Here is a 19,084-nt window from a genome sequence, read left to right on the forward strand (position 1 = left end):
TGGAAGCCAGGAACCAGGGGCTTCATCCGGGTCTCCCATAAGAGTGGCAGGGGCCCAGGCTCTTTGCCATCTTTGGCTGCCTTCCCCAGGTCATTAGCTGGGAACTGGATCAGAAGCATAGGAGTTGGGACATGAACAGCTCACATAAGGGATGCCAGCAGCCCTGGCAATGGCTTTACCCATTATGCCACAATACCAGCCCCTACAGCTCTTCTTTTTTATCTTTCATTTCTAACTAAGAGTGCACTGCCTACAGATTATGTCTGTGAGAGCCTTGACTCTTGGTAGGGCTCAACTCTATTAAATAGAATTTAGAATAATCTGCATTTAGATTTATTTCTCTTTGTCAAACTGCCCAGTCATTACCTAACATTAAACCACTTAGTTCTAAAAATAGTTATTTTAAGATATCAAATAATACTGTTGTCTATTAAAATTCTATATTCCATATTAAGTTTCTATATCATTCTTAGGATAAAGTAATTGGCCTACTTATTAACAATTAATCATCATCAATGGGCTTGTTAATATTAATGACCTTAATGTTATAAATCTTAATATGCAAGTTATAGTAATGCCTTTTCCTCTGTTATCGTTATTTTTAATGATAATCATCCAAAATATCAAATATATTTCTTTATTATTTGGTATAAAACTTTAGCAAAGATGTTGCTGGAATTACCTTTAAATTCATATTTGAGTTACTGGACTCATTATTTCAAACCTCTTGGTCTGAATCAATATCAGTAATGATTCATTCTTTTGATTAAGAAGTGACTGTCTGTAGATGTCAGATAATTACCGAGATGACCTATAATGAGAAGATTTCACAACTTTCTGACTTAAGTTTCTTATTCCCTCAACAGCATAATGACTTCCTCCTAGATCTTTTTATAGTGCCTATGCTCCTGGGGTTTCTTTTTATGATCAGTCACTATCAAGGGTTACTCCTATCATCTGTTTTTAGACAAAGAAATGTTGTGGCTCTATACAATAAAAACTGTGTTTTGTCTGTATTTTAGAATTCTGGCATATTTCCTCATTTTTTTTTAAAAAAAAGGTTTGTCCTACACATCTGTATATAAATTGTGTATAACTGCAACAGTAAAAGATGATACAGGATACCCTTTACTATTCAGTTAAGTGCTCTGAGGGGAATTAAAGTGGTTTCTTTTATATAAAATATTAAGATTAGAAATGCAAGATGTTCTTCTGATCCTGTCCCTTAGGAGTATGGTATTTAAAAGTAAGGAAGGAAAAATGATAACATCTTGATGACACTCACTATGAATCTCAAAACTCATTGCAATACCAATAGACAAAGAGCACTTTGTAGGTGAAATCATACTACACTTGATCTTAGCCAAAAAGCCAAGAAGCAATGTAAAATCATAAATCGTTGTTAAATCACTCGATTCTTTCTTAAACAATTTCCAGGAAAATAACATTGCACCAATACTATGTATTTTTTAGAATTCATAATATGTTTTAAGAATTGAGATTAGTCACTAATGATAAAAAAAAAATTCTTATGTGTTAGACACATTGTATAGTTTTTTCCTTAGCGCTAAAACATGAATCATTTCTTTATTGGTCTTTATAGTGATAGATTTTCCATACCCGTCAGCTTTGTGGACTATTTCTCCCCTAGTTAATAACAAGTAAAAATAAAGTAACTGACCTTGTTTGTATTCTGTGTCTGTGTTAAAGCAATATGGAAGGAAGCCTAATGTTCATATAGGTTAAACATATTTGAGATTGTTTTGAATCTTTAAAAATTGTTTATTTTCCAGGACAAACTTTGATGAGAAATGTGGTCTCCATTAATTTCTAGATCCTGTACTAACATCTGAAATCCTCAAAGTGATGAAACAGAGATGTTCGTTATTTTTATGATATTTGCATTCACGTTAGGTAAGAAATATGCTTAAAGAATTAGAAATTCAGTAAGGATGATGACCCAAATGACATTTCTGAGCTTATTTGCCAAAACCTACAAATTAAACATACTTTATACCTTATTCAGTAAAATTATGATTTGTTGGAGCAAATCAATATTAAAACAAATACAATCAAAAACACACAAACCACCCAGAGACATCTCATCCTTCTCTAATTTGCAATACTCCTCTCAGTCTTAGATCTTACTTTAAAAATTATATCCATAAATGCTACCAAATTAAACCAGACAAGTTGAAATGCTTCCCACCTTTGATTATGAAAATTAATCAAAGTAATGTACAATATTGACAGAGTGAGGAGGATGGTGACCTGGGTGATGACTCCATCTCTTTCTTGTTTTCTTTTTTTTTTTCTTAAAGATTTTATTTATTTATTTGAGAGAGTTATAAACAGAGAGAGGGAGAGACAGAGAGAAAGGTCTTCCTTTCTCTGGTTCACTCCCCAAAAATGGCCAGCTGGAGCTGGGCTGATCCGAAGCCAGGAGTCAAGGGCTTCTTCTGGGTCTCCCACGCAGGTGCACGGGCCCAAGCACTTGGGCCATCTTCTGCTGCTTTCCCAGGCACATTAGAGAAAGCTGGATGGGAAGAGGAGCAGTGCCCATATTGGAAGCCAGTGCTGCAGGTGGAGACTGAGCCTATGCTGGCTCCCACTCCATCTCTTTCTACAGATTGTAGTGCTGAGGAGAGTCCATGTTTTCATCTAAAATATGTGGACTTTGTACTTGATTCTTTGTATTCTTTCCATCACACACTTTTTACAAATAACACACATCCAAGAACAGAGTTCATTTTAAGTCCTAAAAAACAAACACCATGGGTAGCGCTTCCGTGCAGAGGGTTAACTGCTGCCTGCCTTGCTGGCATCCCATGTGGATGCTGGTTTGAGTGGCAGCTGCTTCACTGCCCATCCGGCTCCCTGCTAATGCACCAGAACAACAGCAGAAGAAAGCCCAAGTGCTTGGGGCTCTGCCACCCACATGGAGACGCAGATGAATCTCCTGGATCCTGGCTTTGGTCTGGCTGTTGCAGGTATCTGGGGACTGAACCAGCGGATTGAAGGTGTTTCTCTCTGTCTCTTCTCTCCTTTGTATCTCTGCCTTTCAAATAAACAAATACATTTAAAAATGAGTAAATAATTAATTAATTAAAAAAACAGTCAATTTGGTAAGATGTGAAATCACTGGTGGGGCCAGTGTTGTGGCGTAGTGGGTAAAGCTGCCGCCTGCAGTGCCTGCATTCCATATGGGTGTCGGTTCAAGACCTAGATGCTTCACTTCTGATCCAGCTCTCTGCTATGGCCTGGGAAAGCAGTAGTAGATGGTCTGGGTCCTTGGACCCCTGCACCCGTGTGAGAGACCTGGAAGAGGCTCCTGGCTTCTGGCTTCAGATCAGCGCCGTTCTGGCTGTTGCGGCCAATTGGAGAGTGAACCAACGGATGGAAGACCTTTCTCCCTCTCTCTTTCTCTTTCTCTCTCTCTCTCTCTCTCAGCCTCTCATTCTCTCTGTGTAACTCTGACTTTAAAATAAACAAACAAATCTTTAAAAAAATCTCAATTGGTCACATCTTCTAAGGGAAGAAAGCCATATTCAAGGCTGTATGATTAAAGACCCTGAACCCTTTAACATTAAGGAAAGGCAATTACGTAGACATTTCTGTTTTAAAATTTAATATTAATATATAAAATAGTTTATAACAATACTCCTTTATGTTCAATACTAGAATTATTTATGAGGCTTAGTATAAAAAAATGTACTGCTAGGGGCTGGTGCTGTGGCGTAGTAGGTTGAGCCTTCACTCGCAGTGAGCCAGGATCCCATATGGGCACTTGTTTGAGTACCAGATGCTCCACTTCTCATCCAGTTTCCTGCTGATGGCCTAGGAAAGCAAAGAAAGGTGGCTCAAGTGCTTGGGCCCCTGCACCCATGTGGGAGGCCCAGAAGAAGCTCCTGGCTCAAGGCTTGGGATTGGCCAAGCTCCAGCTGTTGTAGCCATTTGGGGAATGAACCAACGGATGGAAGATCTCTCTCCTTCTCTTCATCTCCCTCTGTATCTCTGCCTTTCAAATAAATAAATAAATCTTAAAAAAGTACTGTATCTCAAGATTATTATTAAATTATTAATTAGCATATCTTCTATAAGCTGGTCACTCCCCACATGCTCACAACAGCAAGGCCTAGGCCAAGCTGAAGCCAGGACATGAGAAATCAGTACAGGTCTTACACATGAATGGCAGGGGCACAAATATTTGAGCCATCTCTTTCTGCCTCCCAGAGCATGTTTATTTGTTTTCAAGATTTATTTATTTTATTTGAAAGTGTCACACAAGAGAGAAGGAGAGGCAGAGAGAGAGAGAGATCTTCCCTCCACTGATTCAGTCCCCAATTGGCCACAGCGGCCAGAGCTGAGCCAATCCGAAGCCAGAAGCCAGGAGATTCTTCCGGGTCTTCCATGCAGGTGCAGGGGCCCAAGGACCTGGGCCATCTTCTACTGCTTTCCCAGGCCATAGCAGAGAGCTGGATTGGAAGTGAAGCAGCTGGGTCTTGAGCTGGCACCCATATGGGATTCCAGCACTGCAGACAGTGGCTTACCCACTACATCACAGTGCCAGCCCCTACAGAGTGTTTTAGCAGGAAGCTGGATTGGAAGCAGAGACAGAACTAGAACTAAGTACTCTGGTACGACATGTGGGCATCTCAAGCAGTTTCTTCACTACTGTGCAAAAAGTCCACTTCTGTATCCTTTTTTTTTCTTCATTACTCTGACAGAGGGAAAGGAGGTGATTTGGTAACTGGATTAATTTTCTTGAGCTGCCATAACAAAATACCACACATCAAGTAGCTTAAACACCAGAAATTTATTTTCTCAGTTCTGGGAGGTAGAAGTCTGAAATCAAGTTTTCAACCTTGTCAGCTCCTTCTGGGGCCTAAACAAGAGCATGTTTTGTGCCTCTTTCATAGTCTCTGATGATGACTTAACATGTCCAGGGCTCGGCCCCAGGCCCAAATCAGGAGGAACCAGGTATTCAATCTGGTCTTCCACTTGAGTGGTGGCAACCAACTACTGGAACCATCACCTGCTGTGTTTCAGGATTCCCGTAGGCATGAAAGTGGCATTGGGAGCTAGAGCCAGGCATTGAACCCAAGTACTCCAACATAGAATATGGGCATTTTAGCTTGTGTCTTAACCACTAGGCCAAATGCCCACACCTTGTTTTTTTGTTTTTGTTTTTTGTTAGTCTTAGAAAAATCTTGTCGAAAGAAATGGGAGTGCTAAATGCAGGTGTTACAATAAGAAGCTGCTATAGTCTCTTTTGCTTTATGCTTTAAATTTTGAAGCAAGCTCAGGAAGGATCTCCAGGGAGCAGAAAGCTACACTGTGCATTTCACATTCTCCTCTGTTACATGCTAGGGTTCAGAAGATAAGAGAACATCTGAAAGTCATCTGGATAGGAGCCTTTATTCCCAAGAGATTACCAGAGATCTACAGTGCTGCCTTAATAACCTTACAGTCCACACAGCCATCCTGAGAACGAGACATTGCCTGCTCTCCATCTGAGTGCTTGAACTTTAATAAGAACTTTATTGTTTTCTGTGAGAAACTATAAAATCTGAAAAATTCCTCAAAACTTCACACATGGGTAACTCCACTGCCTCTCATCAAGAGTTCTATGGTCTCCTAGGGCAAATTTCAATTTCACTAGGCTTAGCACACTTTTAGGATATGGCCCAACAATGAGTATATATATATATATATATATATATATATATATATATATATACATATGTATATACATAATAATTATATATGTATATACAGTATTTCCTCCACATTAGATTAATTGCTGCTTATCTCCTTTTCATTTTTTTAATTTAGTTACCTTATAATTCTCTGACTGTATATTCAACAAAATTGTTATGGGAAATTTGCTGTGCAGAAGGATAAGATGTCAGATATCACTAACTAACTAGCTATGCTGTCTTCTTGGGTGGTCAAGAATATTGTGGATTAGGGAAATTTCCTTTACAAACTGGTATTAAAAACACCTGTATTGAATCTATATTGCTGTTCATTAGTATTTCCAGCTCAACATTCGAATATAAAATTTTAAAATTGAATGATGTGTTAATGTACCAGTGGATACAGAGGCTTAGTTAAAATGGTATTAGGTAAGCAAGTTGTTTGTTATTTAAAGGAAGAATAAGATTGCTCTGTGATGCATTATTTATTTATCATGCTAAATGTAAGTCTTTAAAGTTTTCCTCTTTGTGGAATATTCTTGACCTTGTTTCTATGCAGAAAGACTCATAGATTTTACACAAAGGAAGTGTGATCAAGCTTCCCTGATGCAAACTCACTACCAAATAGGTAAAGCATGCCCATGTTATGATGGACCCACTCAACAAGCTTGGTTAATTTTAGCATCATGTTGATAAAATAACCCAAGGATCACTATATTTTTTCATTTCATGGGTAGATGTGTTTTATTATCTATTTAATAAACATAAGGGTAAATGTCTGCATGTTGTCTTTAAAATGTAGATATTTTTCCACATATTAAAAAATAAAAAAATTATCCTAAGATATATCATTCATTTTAACTTTGCTGCTTCTTTTGGATGGAAGGCATTTACAAACACAGCAAAGTTTTTCTCCTTATTTTCCTTTCCTCCTTCCATAATATGGGTCATAATTGTATCGAATGTGATAGCTTTTAGCTTGTGTCTGTGTCTATTTTGGGATTTGATATCTGTGAATTTGTCAAGTTACTGAAGTTTATTTGCAACTTTCAAACCAATGTCTGTGGTGCTAACCTGCTTATTCAAGGCAATACACTTGTATTAAAACATGCCTACATTTATGTCTCAGCTGTCTCTTTGTAAAGGAGTGCTCTTTTACTGGTCTGTGTAGCACCACATTGCTTGCATTTTTGCGCTTTTTGTTGCTGATCTCACCTTTTATACTCCTTACTATCATGGTGTTGATCTATTGTCCTGTGTCTCTAAGCACAAGAAGGGTGTATTTTGCTTTACAGAAAGAAAAACATACTTGATAGTTAAGTTTTGTTCAGTTATGATTTATAGTGCTGTTGACCATAGTTTTACTGTTACTGAATTAACAATACGTATTAAATAAGGTGTCTTTTACATAAATACTCCTAAAGCTACTGATCAGTTGATGAAAATGTTTTAGTCAAAGGTCTATAGGAACATAATTCAGTGTTTCCTCTAGGAGCAATGGTTCACTGATTCAGTGTTCATGGCAACTGCACATAACTATTTACAACTTTTGCAAATAACTACAATTAATTGTATGTTGAAATTTAATTTTCAGAAACCTTAAAGAACTCATCTTAAATAATATAAACTGATCATGTGCAACTTTTTGAAGTAATCATTTATGAAAAAATCAAGAAAATTTGCAAAAGAGAAATCCAGAAATAGATTTTTTTAATTGGCTAGTTATGAATGCAGAAAATAATTTACAATAAATGCAAACTAATTAATTTCTTTTAAAAGGACTAATTAATTAATTTAACAAGCAGAACAACAGAGACGGACAGATAGAGGGAAAAGGCATCCTCTGTCTGCTACCTTTTAGGTGCATTAGCTGGAAGCCGGATGGGAAGAAAAGCAGGCAGGACTGCAGCTAGCACTGCTGTACATGATGCCAGTCCTACAAGCAACACGTGAAACTGCTGTGCCACAACGCTGGCTCCAGGAATTATTAACTTCTTACACAACAAGTAAACATAGCATTTGGTATTATCTTTCCTGTGAGAGAAAATTTATTTGAATGTATTTATGTATACATATATATATATATATATATATATATAATAGCACATTATCTTGTTAACTTTGGTAAGTCCAAGATCTTCAATCAACAATCATTCAATTTTTTAAAAAGATTTATTTATTAATTTGAAAGAATTTATTGGGCCAGTGCTGTGGCAATGCAAATAAAGCTGATGCCTGAAGTGCCAGCATCAGTTTGAGACATGGCTGCATCACTTCCAATCCAGCTCTCTCTGCTTCTGCCTCCGGCTCTCTGTAACTCTGCCTTTCAAATAAACAAATAAATCTGTAAAAAAGAGAGAATTTACATTGAAGAAGAGAGAGAGAGAAAGATCTTCCATCTGCTGGTTCACTTCCCAATGGCTGCAATGGCCTGAGCTGGGCTAGTTTGAAACCAGGAGCCAGGAACCAGGAGCTGCTTCTAGTTCTCCCACAGGAGTGGTAAGGGTCCAAGTACTTGGGCCAATTTCTGCAGCTTTCCCAGGTACGTTAACATGGAACTGGATTGGAAGTGGAGCAGCTAAGACTCGAGCTGGTGCCCACAAGGGATGCCAGAGTCAGAGGTGGTGGCTTAACCCTCAGTGCCATAGCGCTGACCCCAATGATCACTCAATTTTTACACTGTTATAAAAGTCATATTTCAAAAGCATATATGCATGTGATTTCATCTCTTAGAATGAAAAAATGATAATATTTTTTCTTACATGTGTCTCTGTTTTGTCAACCACATGATAAGTTTGGGGAACCCTTTCTTCCTGGGTAAACAGGCAAAATAATATTTCATCAAAAGTTGTCTCTCTTTTTTTTTTAAGATTTATTTTATTTATTTGAAAGACAGAGTTACAGAGAGAGATAGAGACAGAAGAGGTCTCCCATCTGCTTGTTCACTCCCCAGATGGCTGCAATGGCCAGAGCTGCGCCAATCCGAAGCCAGGAGCCAGGAGCTTCCTCCTGTCTTCCTGCGGGTCTTCTTGTGGGTGAAGGAGCCCAAGGACATGGGCCATCCTCCACAGGCCATAGCAGAGAGCTGGAACAGAAGAGGAGCCGCCTGGACTAGAACCGTCGCCCATATGGGATGCCAGTGCTTCAGTCCAGGGCTTTAACCTGCTGCACCATAGCGCCCGCCCCCAAAGTTGTCTTTCAAACACAGACAGGAGAAAAAGAAATGGGTAGCTTTCACCAATGTGAGAATTTAGCTGGAACCAATCAACCACGGCTAGGAGAATTGAGTATATGCAAATATCAGAAAATTAACCTAAAATGAACCCTTCCCTAATTTTAATGATGCGATCTCAGCCACAGAAAGCACTTAAGCCTTATGACCGTCACATACGATGTATGTCTAAGCATGTTTCTTAGGTGTACCTGTATGAATTCGTGTCCTCCCTAAATGTGATGAACTCCCCTTTTGTATATTCATTTCATATAAGATAAAAGATGCCAACCTACCTCTTCTCAAGAAACCACAGCTTTGTATATGATTCCCTGTGCTACAAATGAATTTGTTGCAAATAAATTACTTTCTGTAACAGCTACTTCTCCTAGGGGTTTTGATTTATACTTACCAAGAAGCAGAACCACAACTGAAGTGGGTAACAGTTTTGCATAAAGTCTATAGTTTTATAATATATGCTACTTAAAAATATTATCGAAAGGGGACTGATGCTGTGGCATAGTGGGTAAAGCGTCCGCCTGCAGCGCCAGCATCCCATATGGGCACCAGTTCAAGTCCTGGCTGCTTCACTTTCTATCCAACTCTCTGTTGAGGCCTGGGAAAGCAGTGGAAGATGGCCCAACTCCTGGGGCCCATGCACCTGTGTGGGAAACATGGAAGAAGCTCCTGGCTCCTGGCTCATGGCTTTGGATTGGCGCAGCAATGCCTTTATGGCCAGTTAGGGAATGAACCAGTGCATGGAAGACCTCTCCCTCTCTCTCTCTCTCTGCCTCTCCTTCTCTCTCTGTGTAGCTCTGACTTTCAAATACATAAATCTTAAAAAAAATTACCAAAGAAACATTGTCTTTCTCATTTGCAAATATATATATATATATAAAACTATATATATATATATAAAACTTAATGATGAATGTGTAATTAGGATAATGTCCATAGCAAGAAAAATACAAGATAAATTCATACATGTTTATCTATTTACATACCTTACTTTGTAACAAATTATTTGCCTTGGCAAAGACCATTATATTGTTAAATAAAAGTTGAGTGAGAGTGAGAGAGGGCCTGAATAAACTTTTCAAGATATGACAAAGTGAAACCAGTGGTATTTTTTTTTTCAACCTTGGAATTAGCCTGATAGGAAATTACCCTACACATGTAAATCAGATAGAAGAGTCATACATAATGTAAAGAACTCCCTGTGTATCCAGGAGGGGATTCTTGCTAGAGAGCAGTAATGACTGAAAGAGTTGCTCAGGTAGATGGCCTGAGCCAGTCTTCTGTTTCCCATGATACTCCCAAACACAGGAAATCCACAAGTGCTGAATTTTACAAAGGCAAGTGCCTTAAAGAGCTGACAGGAGTTGGCACAACATGAGGAGGTCTGCAGGGAGGTAAAAGCGAAACAAAACGGACTGGATGCTGCAGTCAACCTCAGAGGTCTAGCAGTGCTAGAGTTTGCCAGATCAATCACAGATTAAACAATGCGGATACAACTGAGCAGAGCAATTACAGAGGTCAATGAAAGATCAGGTAAGGTCCTAAAGGTCTGTATGAGTACCCCACCAATCCCCCTGACCTGGAGGACATGCTTGCTTTTCCCTGTATACAAACACCATCTGGAAATGTAGAATCAGTCACCTGGAAAACATTGTTGTAAAGCAGACAAAATGCAGAGAGATTTAATTAAGAATTACAATATTTTTTCCCTATTTGGAGAAAATTAGATGAGATATGAAAAAGTATGCATATTGTAGAATCTTAAACAGAGTTCATGTGGTCCTAAGTCAACTAAAACTATTTGCATAAGTAAAAATTTAGTATTCCCAAGGAGTTGATAAAAAAATTTCCCTGTCTATTGACTTATTTTTCTTTTCAGTTTAGCCTAATATGGCATTCACTGCAACCAGTGAAACCACCACAGAGACTTTACCTTAGAGAGATTTGCAATGTTTTCCATGGTTCAAAGGGGAATCTCTTTGTAACAAATGGGCAAGGGTATATGCAGAAGTTGTAGCTATAGCTACTGGCATGTTTCAGGAGAATGAAACCTTGTTATTAATGCCATTTTATGCAGGATATGACTCTTCCATCAGATGTGAAAACATATCACAGTAAAAAATTTCAAGAAAGGCCATTGTTCTATTAAAAAGCAGTAGGGCATTGACTAATTCATTTCTCCCCATCACCTCCAACACATCGCATAAACTCTTTTAAAAGATTTATTTACTTGAAATTCAGTTAGAGAGAGAGAGAGAGAGAGAAAGTTTTCCATATGTTGGTTGACTCCTTGAGTGGCTTCAATGGCTAAGACCAGGCCAACCTGAAGCCAGGAACCAAGAGCTTCATCATGGTCTCCCAGGTGGGTGTAGGGGTCCAAGGATTTGGATCCCAGGTCCTTAGCAGGGAGCTGGATCAGAACCGGAGCAGCCAAAATATGCACCAGTGCCCATATGGCATGCTGGCACTGTGGCTTTACCTTATGATCTTCCAGGGCACTGCAATTCTTTCCGCATCTAAATCAAAAGTATGTCAATATCAGCAAATGGCAAATCTAGTCTGTTAAGTAAACAACTGGTGCAAGAAAATAAAGTTAATGCAAGCCTTTATTGGAAAATTTTTAGTATTACTGGGTATATATTTTACATTTTATTTAAACTACTGCAGTATCATGTTTTAAAAGATGAGGCAATTCATTTAAATAAATTTTACAATGTATTCAATTTACAAATTACATGCAAAAGTATGTCAAATCTTCACTGCTAGGAAATAATTTAATTATAAAAGTTAAGAATTATGCCAAGCTCTATGGTTTGGATATATCCTCCAAAGTCCATGTGATGGAATCTTAATCCCCAATGTAACAAGGTTGAGTAGTGGAATCTTTAAGAGGTAATTAATAGAGTAATGCCATTATCACAAGAGTGAGTTTGTTATAGAAGTGAGTTCAGTTCTCTCTTGCTGTCTGTCACCATGTGGTGCCTTCTGCCTTGTGATGACATAGAAAGAAAAGTCTCACTACCTTCCACTCAAGGATTTTGTACTTCTGAGTCTCCAGGACCATGAGCAAAACAAGTGTCTCTTGTTTATCAACTACTCAGTCTGTGATACTCCATTACAGCAGCATTACACAGACTAAGAGAGGAAGTTCATGGGCAAGCTTCCCTTTTCTGATCTGTACAATTAATCATACATTTTATCTGCATCAAAATCTCTCTTTTTTAGTCCTTAAATTTCCAAGAAACAGCCACATGTCTAGAGGGTCTTCTGGATAACAAAATTTCACATATAACAGCCAGAGACAACATTAATAATAAACTATTCTTCACACACTTGATCTTAGCCAAAAGACCGAGAAGCGATATTAATAAATATTCCTTAGCTAACCTCTTCTAATTATCATAGAGCTTGTTGAAAGAACAATTTCCTCTTAGCTTCCACTTCTTCATCATGCATTGGCAGCTGAATTCACTTCAGTGAGATTCTGTGTCTGTTTAGAAGATGTTCTCATTAAGGTTACCAGTGAGCTTACTATATCCTAATCTTCTGAACATTTTTCAGGCCTTTTCAATTGTTTTTTTTTTTTTTTAAGATTTATTTATTTATTTGAAAGTCAGAGTTATACAGAGAGAGGAGAAGCAGAAAGAGAGAGAGGTCTTCCATCTGCTGGTTCACTCACCAATTGGCCACAATGGCCAGAGCTGCGGCGATATGAAGCCAGGAGTCAGGAGCTTCTTCCTGGTCTCCCACGCAGGTGCAGGGGTCCAAGGACTTGGGCCACCTTCTACTGCTTTCCCAGGCCATACCAGAGAGCTGGATCGGAAGTTGAGCAGCCAGGTCTTGAACTGGCACCCATATAGGATGCCAGCGCTTTCAGGCCAGGGCATTAACTCACTGCACTACAGCACCAGCTCCATGGCCTTATCAATTGTTATCTCTTATCACCTGACATGAATCTCCTAAGTTTTCAAAAACATGAATTGATTAACTCTTGTCTCCAAACACACAATATACATTTTCAAGCTTCAAGAATAATTTAAAAAAAAATGTAAATTCTTGTTTCAGAATTTCAGACCATGACTAATATACTCCTACTTCTGAATATTCCACATTCCTTATGTTGCTTATGCAGAAATTCCTGGTAGGATACATGGATATAGAGGTTCTTGAGAAAGATTCATTCCGCAAGCAACTTGGAATCTATTGTGTGTGACCTTTGATAAATTATTCAACATCTATTACTTCTTATAAACAATGTGAATATTAGTAACCATAATAGCTATAGCTTTCAGGGATCTGTTCATGTCTTAGCCAGCATGTGCTCAGTGTTTTTCCTATATTCTGTCTCAATTCTCATAGCAAATCTAGAAGAAATACATCATTACAATGTTCTTTTTCTATGTTTAGAGTGTGAAGTTTTAAAATTTTGGAGGACTCTCCATAGGACACAGAGATAGTAATTGGAGGCACTGAGATTCTAGTCCTAGTGTATTTACTCAAAAGTTCCCAACCTGAAAACATGGTTACACTATGAAAATACCAGTAGTCTTATTCTTGGTACACCATTATACTCATTAAATTTCAATACCTGTCAAAATATGTTGTTGAATAATATTACAAAACATAAACACTCCTGGATATGTATTTTTTCTTTGTAGGACCATGAGCAAAAGTATTTGCTAACCAAGAATGAAAATTAAGAACAAACTTTTTTTTTTTGCTTAAAAAAGATCAGCTAGCGCAGAGAATATGGGAATATTCACAAATGGATTAAAATGCACAGCTAAAGAACCAAAAGTGAAATGAAAGCAAAGTGGCATCTAGAAGGCCACGAAAACTCAAAGAATGTCCCAGTGTGACTCAGTCTGAAATAGCTTCAAAAGTCTCAGCCAGCTTAAATGCACAGGCCAGCTAGAGGTGAGCTGTTCCTCTGGAATAATTATTTCCACTCCTACTTTTTGATACATAAATCCAAATAGTGACAGGATTCCTTTGTCTTTATAAGGTGAAGGTCAGTGCTTGTTAGTCCTCTAACAGAAATTGTATATTTTAAGAGTAAATCTATTTGTGTAGCAAAGGCAAAATAAATTCTTTTATAATAAAATTATTGTAGCATTAAATATGCATAATGTTGGATTACAAAAACTATAAGGACTACAGTACCTTTTCTAATTCATAACATTTATGTTTCTTACACCTTCTAACACGAGTCATATGGCTTTTTCTTCATGACAAATACAATTACATGATTTATCATTAAATCCCATGAATAAGTGAAAGAATGTGATTTCCAGGGATTAACTCATTAACTAAACATATTTGAGATCATGATAATGAACTGAAAACACGGTAACTGATGTTGTTTTATGAACTAGCAAGAATCACAGTTTTAAACACAATTTGTATATTCTTTGCTGTGTTTATTGTGTGTGTGTGTGTGTGTGTGTGTGAAATAATAAGTTTCAAAAATAAGTGCACAGAATCTAATCTTCCTTGCTTGTTGTCAACTTTCTTACCTGGGTTTTATCTCTTGGATCCTTTTTCCCATCCTGGGTGCTCTTCCTAGAATTTGGAACCTGGCTGGCGCCGCGGCTCACTAGGCTAATCCTCCGCCTTGCGGCACCGGCACACCGGGTTCTAGTCCCAGTCGGGGCACCGATCCTGTCCCGGTTGCCCCTCTTCCAGGCCAGCTCTCTGCTGTGGCCAGGGAGTGCAGTGGAGGATGGCCCAAGTGCTTGGGCCCTGCACCCCATGGGAGACCAGGAGAAGCACCTGGCTCCTGGCTTCAGATCAGCAAGATGCGCCGGCCGCAGCGGCCATTGGAGGGTGAACCAACGGCAAAAGGAAGACCTTTCTCTCTGTCTCTCTCTCACTATCCACTCTGCCTGTCAAAAATTAAAAAAAAAAAAAAAGAATTTGGAACCTGAGTTCCGCCTAGACAGATTCATCCATTTGTTTCTGATCTTCCCACCATTTAGGGAAGGAACTCTCTGCCATTTTCACTCTAAGGCTAAAATCACTGTTCCTATTATCTTACATGCCAGTATAGAAATGAAGAAAATAGTAAGAGACCTATAGGGAGAAGAACAGTAAATGTGGAAGTGAAAATTTAAATTAGCGATGGAATTGAAGTGTATCACATAGTAAATCAAGAAAACAATTCTACATACAATATGTACAAGATTAGGAATAACATATGTATATAAAAATCACTATCTAGTGAAATATTCTGTAAGCAAGCCTAGGGAAGTTAGTGATTTTCTATCCAAGCATATATTTTAAGATTGTTCTGAAAAAAATGAAGTCTTCAAAACTGTATATATAATCCTAGAAGAAAGGAAAATAAATGATGAAAAAATGATCAACAGGGGTGGGCAATTGGCCTGGATTTCCAGCTTCTGACATCTGAATCCCAGCTCCATTCCCGCTTCTGGCTTCCCCGCACTGGAGGAAGCAGGTGATGCTTGAAGGAGTTGGACCCTTGCTAACCAGGTAAAATAGGAAAATTGAATTCTGTACTCCCAGTTTCAGCCTAACCCATTTCTGGCTGTTGCAAGTATTTAGGGAGTGAACCAGAAGATAGGAGATCTCTGTCTCTTTTTGTCTTTCTGCTTTCCAAATCAATAAAATAAATAAATACATTTCTAAATGATCAACAAACTCTCAGATCCCAAAGATTTTAAAATATTTGTCTTTTTCAAAACCTGAAAACAATATTATTTTCGACCATAAGAATTTTCCAAGGATATTATAAAAAAGAATAGCTAATAATTAATTTAATGAAGCCCAAGTAAAATTAGCGAACCAAGAATCAAAATAAGCAAGCATGCAGAAACATCTGTGAACGATTGCGTAGAAGGAGCAGGCAGAGGCAAGGAAGCTCTGCAGTAGGGAATCACATGTTAAACCTGTAGAAGCAGATGGGGAGGACATAAAGATTGAGAAGAGGCCGGCACCATGGCTCAACAAGCTAATCCTCTGCCTTGCTGCGCCGGCACACTGGGTTCTAGTCTCGGTTGGGGCGCCGGATTCTATCCCAGTTGCCCCTCTTCCAGGCCAGCTCTCTGCTATGGCCCGGGAGTGCAGTAGAGGATGGCCCAAGTCCTTGGGCCCTGCACCCACATGGGAGACCAGGAGAAGCACCTGGCTCCTAGCTTTGGATCAGCGCGATGCGCCGGCTGCAGCCGCCATTGGAGGGCAAACCAACAGCAAAAAGGAAGACCTTTCTCTCTGTCTCTCTCTCTCTCTCACTATCCACTCTGCCTGTCCAAAAAAAAAAAAAAAAAAAAGATTGAGAAGAAAGATCCTTAGAGAAGTGCAAGTCTGAGAAAGTCTTTTCCAACTCAAAGGAAGCCCCAGTGTGAATGAATTCCTAGAAAATACTCTGACTTGGTAGATAAGGCCAGGCACCACTAAGCTTATCATCCTTCAGCACTGACTGGAGCTATGTAGGAATATATGTGATCTTGATTTGAACACTGTAGAGAAAACCAAGGCACTTCAGCTTAAGACTGGAGAACAACTCTACTCTGCAAATAAATGATCTCCGGAAAAGAGAGCTGTCACATATACATCATATACTTTGTAACCGCCTGGTAGATTTATATTAGCCATGAATGTAGAGGCCAAAATTTTAAATGTTAACACTAGAAAATGTCAGTAGCATTATAATAAATAGAACTACAGAAGATGTAGAATTTATATTATAATGCAAAGGTATTTAAAATGTAAATATTTTTAAACTAAATTAAGAGTATATCTCTTTTCTATTGCATGTGCATATGTTTGCTAAATTGGGCTTGCATGTTTGGGAAGACTTAAACTGAAATATAGGCCTATGAAAAATCAACTAGGGTGCATAAAAGAATTTCAGAGACAGAAGAATCTCAGAGGCAAAGTGCCACAACTGTGTAGAGAGGTCCTTGTGACTGGACCTTGTGTGTCAAATCTTGGGTATTATATTATGAGCATTATAAATGGTGATTCGGAGCTATGCAGGTGGCGTAAAGACTTGCACCCACCACCATGATGATGGGCCTGACTGTGGCTTCCCAGGTCACCACAAAGAAACAGCTGCAGCAGGTGGAACCCACCACATCATGCAGGTACCATACGCTCAGGTTCCGGGCGGAGACACTGAAACTGCAGGCAGAAAGCCGGGAATACGACCACCCTGTTTCACCCTCCAGCTCCTTTGGAGGCAGAAATATGTCTGTGAGTCCCTGGGTCTAGATGCTAAACCTCATCAAAAGATGACTTCCTAGGAGCTTGCATTGACCAGCACCAAACTGGTGGACGGCTGGACGGCTGGACAGCTCAAGCCTCTGGCCTCCTCACCAGCTTCCTTGATCAGTGTTCCCTGGTGGTGCAGACCCTGCAGCTCTTTACACCTCCGGGTTCCCAACTAAGACTGCGCTGATAAAAGGGGCCCAAGTATGACCTCAGTCCCCTTCCACACAATGCATCTTTATCCAGGGCAGTCATAGTCAAAGTAGGATGGGACTTAATGTGTTTCCCTGGATTGTGCCTGGATCTAAGGATCCACTTGCTTTGTTCAGTGTTTAAGTGCTTGTTACCACAGAGAATAAAACTTTTCCGCCACAGCACCTCCACTTATCCTTGCTGTTGTTGTTGAGCTGCAAGGAGGTAGGCAGAGTTAGCTGAATGGAATTGTCAGTCCTGGAGGAGTGGGCTGGGCTCCCTCCTGCAACACCAGCATCCAGTGTGATCTCTGGTTCCAGATCTGGCTGTTCTGCTTTGGACCCTGTTCCCTGCTAAAGAGCCTGGGAAAGCAGCAGCAGAGTGGAAGAGTGAGTTCTCGGACCCCTGCTACCACGAGGAAGACTCAGAAGAAGCTCCAGGCTCCTGGCTTCTCCTGATGCTAGGGCTTTATGGGGAATCAATCGAGAGATGGAAGATCTCTCTGTGTCTCCCTCTGTCTCTACAACTCTGCCTTTCAAATAAACACATTTCTTCTTAAAAAAAAGCCTTATCTGGCAAAAAAAAATTAGTTAATTGAAGACAATTTAAAAAAACAGAAGGGTAGAAGGGAAAAAAAATACAATGGAGCCCTGCCATCCCGCATTTATTGTCAGTATTTTGAAATATTTACCGCTTTTACAGTTATATTTATATAGTAAATATGCAAGTTATACATAATGCATAATTATTTACAAGTTTAGTATTAGTATTTCCTGAGTTTTTAAAGTAAAAAAATAAAGAAAAGGTCATTGGTAGATAGACAAGAGTTATAAGGCAAACATTTCACATTATAGGATCTGAATTTTTTTAAAAAAACATTCCTCAAAAATCATAATTCTACATATTCAAGGGGTACATAGTGATGCTATGATACACATATTTAGTGTAGAATGGTTGAATCAGACTGGTTAATATAGCCATCACCTTAAATAACTATCATTGTCTAGCTGCTACTTTTTAACAAAATACTATTCAGCCTTAAAAAAGAGGAGGATTTTTTTATGTGTGACAATATGACAGATCTGGAGGACAATACACTAAGTGAAGTAAGTGAAATAAGTCAGTTATTACATATACATATACATAATCATATTGAATTCATAGCAACAAAAAGTAGACTAATGATTACTGGAGTCTGAAGGGTGGAGAAAGTAGGGAGATGTTGGTCAAAGGATACAAAGTAGGACCTAATTTCTTATTGAGCTTCTTATTCGGGCAATACTACATCACATGTTCATTTTATTTTATTTAGTTTTTGCTTTGTCTAATTTGCTATGTTTAATAATTTTCATCAGCAGCATCGAGTAACCCAAAACTTTGTCATTTATCTTTGGTTTTATTGTTACCTTCCTCAAAGGCTCTTGGAAATATTAATCTTTCTCTGATAGAAGTTGTAAAGTGAATATAAAATATATTATAAGCATTATAAAATATTATTTCACTGAACATCCAACAGTACATTTAGGAGTAGAACATTAGAATGTTTCTCATTAAATTTATGAAAAAGATAATACCTTCAGGCTCTCATTATTATTTAACAAATTTTATAATTAAATGCAATTGCAATGTATGATGTAGAAGTCTGAATTATCATTCTGGTTAGGTAATAGTCTTGCTCTGGAAATCCTAAGAGAACAAAGTAAAAATTATTAGAAATAATCATAAATATTATAAA

At 38.5% G+C, this 19,084-nt stretch overlaps 1 pseudogene; it reads right to left on the minus strand.

Annotated features, from left to right (window-relative positions):
* Positions 1-1,207: 1,207 nt before the first annotated feature.
* On the minus strand, positions 1,208-1,383 carry LOC133758899 (U2 spliceosomal RNA; annotated as a pseudogene).
* Between the last annotated feature and the right edge of the window lie 17,701 nt (positions 1,384-19,084).

Source organism: Lepus europaeus, chromosome 4 (genome assembly GCF_033115175.1).
Source record: "Lepus europaeus isolate LE1 chromosome 4, mLepTim1.pri, whole genome shotgun sequence".
Taxonomy (NCBI): domain Eukaryota; kingdom Metazoa; phylum Chordata; class Mammalia; order Lagomorpha; family Leporidae; genus Lepus; species Lepus europaeus.